The following is an 8,265-nucleotide window of genomic DNA, read 5'->3' on the forward strand; positions in this document are numbered from 1 at the left end:
AGAAAAAGGTCCAGCATTTTCAGGCTAAAGCTTATCTCTCTTTAGTGACAGGGTAAAATCACTAAGGTACAGAACTGCTATGCTATGAATGTCCCCTTTAAAACTCATGTTGAAATTTAATTGCCATTGTAATAGTATTAGAAGCTGGCACCATTAAGAGGTGATTATGCCATGAAGGCTTTGCCTTTGTGAATGAATTAATGAAAAGTAAATTAGTTATCATGGGAGTGGACTCCTGATAGAAAGAATGAGTTCCGCTGAATTTTCTTTCTTCATCTTGTGTGCTCTCTTACCATGTGATGCCTTCTGCCATGTTATAACACAGCAAGAAGGCCCTTACCAGATACAACCCTTTCAATCTTCCCAGGTTCCAGAACTCCAGGAAATAAATCTCTTTTATTGAGTTACTCAGTCTGTAGTATTCTGTTATAGCAGCAGAAAACAGACTAAAACAAGAACTTTCAGTTCCTTACTCAAGATGACTCTTTCAAATGACTTAAGTGTATCAAACTCTGGTTCTTCAGAATCATCACTGATTTTATGGAACAGAGCATGAAAGCAGGTATATACAAGGGTTATAAAGATGTCACCTTATAGATGGATCTCTGTCTTTTTTCAGAATGAGAAGCTACACTCAATTGCCATGAGATTTCATTTTTGTACCCTAATTATATAATTTAGACTGGGTCCCTCTGATGAACTGTTTTAACAGTCTACTGGGTCCCTCTGATGAACTGTTTTAACAGTCTATATTTTTATGTTTCTGAGGCATGTGTCAATGGTTCTTTGTATTTACTGGAATACTGAGTAATGACCTAGTATTCAGTTTCTAAGTATATTTGTTTGTATAGCAGTTTTCCAGCTATAATATTCAGAAATTCAAACGTTCTAAGTTCACCATTACAACTATATTGTTAATAATCTTTTCTTTTGTGATGAAAAGGTGCATTTGATGACAAAAGAGCTTATTAATTTTTCTGTATGTGAAGGCTTTGACTTCCTATTAGAAAGCTTAATATCTTGGCTCTTCCAAACTTGTTGGTACTCATCATCCTTGTTTAGAGTTATTTTTGGAGTTGGATAAGATATTCTTCATTACAAACTGTAGCAGGAGTGTCTGCCTTTTAACTTCAAGAAAATTGCAACCAACCTCATTCCAACAGTTAAACCCAAACTTATCTTTTTGCTGTTTGTTTAACTTTGTTGTCTAAGGCAACATTTGCTGAAATTGGCAGGAATTCTGTTCAACTCATTTTTCTTGGCCAAATATGTCAGCAGTTCTCCATTTTGTCCTTCAGTGATTCTCCATACTTGAAAGAGATAAAACCAACTGGCCGTTGTGTGTCTGGTTATTTTCCCACTGCAAGGCTTAGTAATCTCTCACAAAAATAGAAACCTAGACAGTTAACAACTTTTAACATCTCATTCATATGTCAATATGGAAACTGAAGGTTTTACTTTAAACTCCCAGAAAGCAAGCACTATGGTTATATTTGCAAATGTAATATTCAAACACCAGGTTGATTTTTGAAGATTTGATCAGCTAGTCAGTTATTTAGTTCATACCCTGTCAGACAGATAATCATTACAAATATAATTTATCCAACTAATTGAACTCTAAATTGACTACATAGACAGGTTATTTTCATAAAATAGATAGCCAGAATATTATATTAAACTGACAATAGAATACTACAATGTAAGAATAGTAAAGGTAGGCGAACTGATATAAAAAACAATCCCAAAATTTCAATGACTTAGCACAGTGAAAATATTTCACTCAGTCATATTTCAATGAGAGTGGGTTGTGGGAGAAAGGAGAGTCATATTGCATTCCATTCAGTTGTTGGGGGGACCTGGGCTCCTTTCCCCTTGGGCCCTTCCTTTTTCTGGATCAATGGAGCCCTCTCTGTTAAGCTAAAAGTTAGGGAAAAAGCTCAAGAGTTGTAAAGGAGAGTATTTTTAAGATCTGAATTGCATTACATCACTTTCACACACATTCTATTGTTCAGAATTTGGCCACATGCCTCTCCTAATTGCCAGGGAAGCTGGAAACTGTGGTTTTAGCTATGTGCCCAGAAGAATGAAAACTGGTTTGGTAAATGCTTAGCACTGTTTGCCACAAATGGCACCATATAAATATGGGACTTTCTTAAACATTATTTATTTACATTGTTGGGATGGTGGTAGAAATAATGATGGTGAAAATGACCAGTGCCACAAAAGTCTATCGGGTTGGAATATGAAGAAAATGATACCCACACTTCAGATTCACTGACAAACTATTGAGAAACATGTATTAAACAAATTAATGTATTTGGCTTATAATACACTCTCATCTGTCTGGAAACTTGTTCTCTAACTTTTTAGCATAGTTGCTAAAAACCTTATTTCTTCTTCTCAGCTTTTAATGCATTTCTTTCCCTTGCAGCACAAATGAGTATTATCTACAATATATTATCTACAATAATGCTTCATGTGTGTATAGCACTTTAACCTTCACATTTTCCAAAATCTATATAAAATTTGGGAAATAGATATCATTATCCTTGTTTCAATCATAGATCAGCATCACAGTATCTAATAGAGTAATTAGAAAAGCTTGGAACTCACTAAGGTACAGTTTCTAGAATTCAGCTTGTCTTCTTTTTTCTTTTTAATATGACTCCTCTTATCAGCATTTATATCATAAGAACAGGGAAATGAAAGGTAGTAAACATCAAATTCACTAGTCCATTATACCCTTATTTTCTAGATCCAGTAAGTAAACATGAGGAATTTTTATTGGCTAAACTAAGATTGGAGGCTTATTTGTATTTTTTTCCTTCTGTAAACAATTCTATAATGGTAGTGATACAGTCATTATAATATGACCCTGTTCTCCTCAAAGTCTTCTTGTTCATATGCAAAAAGAAGGTGATTTTCCAGAAGCATCAAGGAAAAAAATCATTTTAAATATTTTGTTCAATTCAGTCTTTAAGACCACCAAAACCTAAGTAAATAGTTTGGATCAGCATTTACATTTAATATTCCACTTTACTCCTTTGAGGATCACCTATTTATGGTTTGGAAGAGAACACACAAGGAGCATTCAAATCTAATACTGCATGAAACATTTTCTGAAAGTAAGTCTACCCACCAGATCTCTCACTGAAACGTAACATTTTTATAGATATAAAAGTATTTATCATTTTAATTTTGGGGGGACCAAATCCTCATCTTGCAACAAAAGACTTGCAAACTGATTCTTACTTGGGTGGAAATAAAGATGCTTACCATCAATAGGGGAATGAGATTACAAAGGATATAGGGAGAAATTATCTTCAGGCTCACTCAACGTGAATGGGTTTCAGCTGCACCTAATAGCAGTCGTCTAAAACCAACATGACAAGAAACAGAAAAAGGAAGGAAAACTTGAACTGCGTTACTGCCCACACACACACAACTGCAATGGAAAGAATGACCAAACTCATCGGCATCTGACAGCTGGGAATCAGCAAATGCTTTCTTGTTCATGTTTTCTTTAAAGACTGTTTTTCTTACCCCACGTTCTAAAATTATGAACATATTAATCAAAATAATTTGTGTTATTTGCATTCATAAAGAGATACTGGAAAGTATGGAAAGATATAAAAGCGGTAAATAAACATTAGAAGGAAGGTTACATTTCTTTTGTCATTGTAATTAAAAATTATGTACAGTATATTATAAAATAAAAGCTATAATGCACAAAATCTTTTCTATCAATTAGTAATATGTCATATGTGTTTCTTTAAGTAAAAAGGGAATCTGATTTATTCACTTATTTATAATAATAAATTTTATATGTTTAAATATTGGTGACTGATAACTATAGTGATTAATAATGGAATTTTTTTGTATTAAATTGCAAATATAGATTTCTTCTGCTTTGTATTTCTCCCAGAAAATAGCATTGAACATTTCACATAGCAAAACTCAATATATAGTTGTTATAATCAGTAATAATCAACATAAGAATAATAACAGTGACGGTACCTTGGACAGTCATTCTCTTTTCAATTGAATGGTTTCAAGGCCAATTCATCATTTTGAAACTTGTATGGATCAAGATGTTATATTTAAAAGTTAAACTCATTTGGATTATATTAACATGTCAAAAGCTTTGTTTTTAAGAAGTTTTTAATTTCAACAAATATTTCTCTTAAACAAATAAGCAAATAAAAGTACAAGTTTATTATTAAAATATTTGTTATATTAATATATACTACTGACTATAACTTGTTTCAGTCAAAACTCCCTGGAAAGCAAGAAGAAGAATGCCATCTCAAGAAATGCTGCTACATGTCATTGAGAATGGCAGAGTAAGGACATACAAAAACATCTCCTTCATAAAAGCAACAGGAACTCTGACAAAAACAGTTAAATTTTTCTCTTTCAGAACTCTAGAAATTAACCAAAGGCTTCCAACAATCTCAAGATCATTTACTCAAGTACAACAGCTAAATCTCAGTAAGAACAGTGAATTCTGTGGTATTTATTTTGTCCTAGTCCCATCCCGGTTCCCCAGTCCTTTGAGAGTCTTAAAAACCAAGCCCCCTGCAGTCATGGTAAAAGCCCACAACCTCATGGACATGGGACAGTAAAAAAAAAAAAGGTGGGGAGGGGGCAAGAGCTTCTCCTACACCTTCTTCCCGGAAAACTGTCATTTCAGCTATCGGTAGTTCCCTGAATAATCCCACTCGAAATCTTGTCTTTTTTTTTTTTGTCCTTTTATATAATTAATGCAAGAGCATGGAAATATTCAAAAGGCTTATCTTTATTTGACCCAACTCAGAACTCTACCAATGTGAACAGCCTTTTTCCTGGGGCATTTGTCAAAAACAATCAGTAGCAGTAGCTTAATACTATAACTACTTGAAGTTTTGATAATACATGGGGCTAAACAAGTGGAACAAAACATCCAAAAAGAAAACCTGGGGAACGAAATGTCCATAGGAGGTTTTAAAAAGTTCTGAAATATTTCCCAGAATCAAGAAAGCCACTTATAAATTGGTTTATGTACATGCACAGGAAAGACCTAAGAAGGCCCTATGTTCTCACTTCTGGCTGAATTTGAGGCCTTGTGTAATCAGGAAGTTAGAATTAAGGGAGTTGTAAACTGCCTGCCTGACATTGAAGGCAAATCCCACCACACACACTGAATCCCTCAGCAAAGACTGGGAGACTTACTGTTTTCAGGCATTTAAGCAAATCTGTATCTAATTATTAGTTGATCACTAATGAGTAAAGATTTTAGTGGCCACACGTGACAACACAGATTTTACAGAATTGTTCAGAAATGAATTAAACAAATAAAACATAGAACAACAGCAACAGAAACAAACCCTAGGGAGAGGAGAAATCTGATTTTCAGAGATTCCACATAATACCATCTCAAATGTCCAGTTCTCAAAAATTATTACAGGACATGCTAAGACACAAGAAAATATAGGCTATATACGAGAGTGAAACGATAGGATAGAAACTCTATGGGAAGAATATCAGATGTTGGATATACTACAAAAGATGTCTACTCTATAATCAGCTATTTTAAATATTTTCAGAAAGCTACTTGAAAAGAAAAAAAAAACACAATGTCTCATTAAATAGAAATTATCGATACAGAGATAGGATTTTTAAAAAAGAAACAGAGAAAGTTCTGAGTTGGAGAGTACAATAACTGAAATGAAAACTTTAGTAGGGGGACTCAATAGACGGTTCAACTGGCAGAAGGATCAGTAAACTCGAAGGGAGATTAATCAAGATTATCCAGCCTGAAGAATAGGAAGAAAGAAGAGTGAAGAAAAATTAATAGCGCTTCAGAGTCCTATGGGACACTATCAAATATATCAATATATGTACAATGAGAGTCAAAACAGAGAGGTGATAGAGAAAAGACATAAATAAAATTTGAAAAATTAAGCCAAGTCTTCCAAATTTGCTGCCAAACATTAGTCTACACATCCAAGAAGCACAGGTAAATCAAAGTAGAATAAACTACAAGAGATCTACCCTTAAAAATCTCAGAAGCAAACTGCCGAAAGCCAAAGCCAAAGCAATAGCCATGAAAGCAACAAGAGAGAAGCTCAACACATACAAAGAATCCTCAATAGTATAGCTATGATTTGAATGTTTGCGTCCCCTCCAAAATTCATGCTCAAACTTAATCTCCAGTGCAACAGTATTAAAAGGTGAAGTAAAAAGTGGAGTCTTTTAGGAGGTAATATTGGCCATTAGGGCTCTGCCCTCATAATGGAATTAGTGCCTTATGTAAAAACTGGAGGGAACTAGCTTGTCCTTTTTTGCCCTTTCATTTTTTTCACCATGTGAGGATGTAGCAACAAGGCCCTTACAAAACATCAAATGCCAGCACTGTGATCTTGGACTTCTCAGCCTCCAGAGCTGTGAGAAATACATTTCTATTTTTTACAAATCACCCAATATCAGATATCTTGTTAGAGCAGCATTAGCAGACTAAGACTAGCCGGGCGAGGTGGCGGGCGCCTGTAGTCCCAGCTACTTGGGAGGCTGACGCAGGAGAATGGCGTAAACCCGGGAGGCGGAGTTTGCAGTGAGCTGAGATCCGGCCACTGCACTCCAGCCCGGGCTACCGAGCAAGACTCCGTCTCAAAAAAAAAAAAAAACAAAAAGACCAGATAATTAAAATGAGAAATTGTTTATTTCTGATAAAAAAAAATCATGGAGGCCTAAAGGTAATGTCATGACTTTCTCAGTGTGAATAAAGAAAAAACTGTCAACCAAGTATTTTCCATATGGTAATACTGTCCTTCAAAAAAAGGGAAAAATTAAGACATTCCCATACAATCAAACACTGAGAGACGTTGTCATTAGAAGACCTACCCTATAAGAAACACCAAAGGTAGTTCTTTGTTTTTATATACTTTAAGTTCTGCGGTACATGTGCAGAATGTGCAGTTTTGTTATATAGGTATACATGTGCTATGGCAGTTTGCTGCACCAATCAACACGACACCTACATTAGGTATTTTTCCTAATGCTATCTCTCCCCTAGCCCCCAGCCTCCCACAGGCCCAGTGCGTGATGTTCCCCTCCCTGTGTCCATCTGTTCTTATTGTTCAACTCCCACTTGTGAGTGAGAACATGCAGTGTTTGGTTTTCTGTTATTGTGTTACTTTGCTGAGAATGATGGTTTCCAGCTTCATCCATGTCACTGCAAAGGACATGAACTTATCCTTTTTTATGGCTGCATAGTATTCCATTGTGTATATGTGCCACATTTTCTTTATCCAGTCTATCAATGCTTTTACACTGTTGGTGGGAGCATAAATTAGTTCAACCATTGTGGAAGACAGTGTGGTGATTCCTCAAGGATCTATAACTAGAAATACCATTTGACCCAGCAATCCCATTATAGGGTATATACCCAAAGGAATATAAATAATTCTACTATAAAGACACATGCACACGTATGTTTATTGTGGCACTATTCATAATAGCAAAGACTTGGAAACTAAAGGTAGTTCTTAAGGCTAAAATGAAATTATTCTAAACCGTAACTCATATCAATATGCAGAGATAAAGAGAACCAGTCAAACAGATTGCATAAGTAGATATAAAAGACAGTATAGACGAACTTTTTGTTTCTAATATTTTTCCTGTTTGATTTAAAAGACAATGGTATTAAAAAAAGCAATAATTATAAACCCGTGCTGATGGGTATACTGTGTATAAAGATACAATTTGCACAGCCATAATAGATAAATAAAAGAAAGAAGAGGAAATGGGACTGTATGAGAGCAAAGTTTTTATAAAATATTGAGATTAAGTAGACATTAAACTAGGTTATTATAAATTTAGGTACTAATAATCCTACAAAAATAGATAGCAAAAGAAACTACTCAGGAATTAAAATGGTACATTGGAAAAATCCTATTTAACACAAAAGAAAGCAGTAATAGAGTAATAAAGGAACAGAAATTACATAAGCTATATATAAAAAAATTACAAAATCGTAGTCATATGTCGTACTTTATCAGTAATTTCATTAAGTTTAAATAGATTAAACCTCTACTTAAAAGCAGATACCATTAAAAAACATGATTCAGTGGCTCATGTCTGTAATCCCAGAACTTTGGGAGGCCGAGGCGGGCGGATCACGAGGTCAGGAGATCGAGACCATCCTGGCTAACACGGTGAAACCCCGTCTCTACTAAAAATACAAAAAATTAGCTGGGCGTGGTGGCGGGCACTGGTAGTCCCAGC

Source organism: Papio anubis, chromosome 9, assembly GCF_008728515.1.
Source record: "Papio anubis isolate 15944 chromosome 9, Panubis1.0, whole genome shotgun sequence".
In the NCBI taxonomy this organism is placed as follows: Eukaryota; Metazoa; Chordata; class Mammalia; order Primates; family Cercopithecidae; genus Papio; species Papio anubis.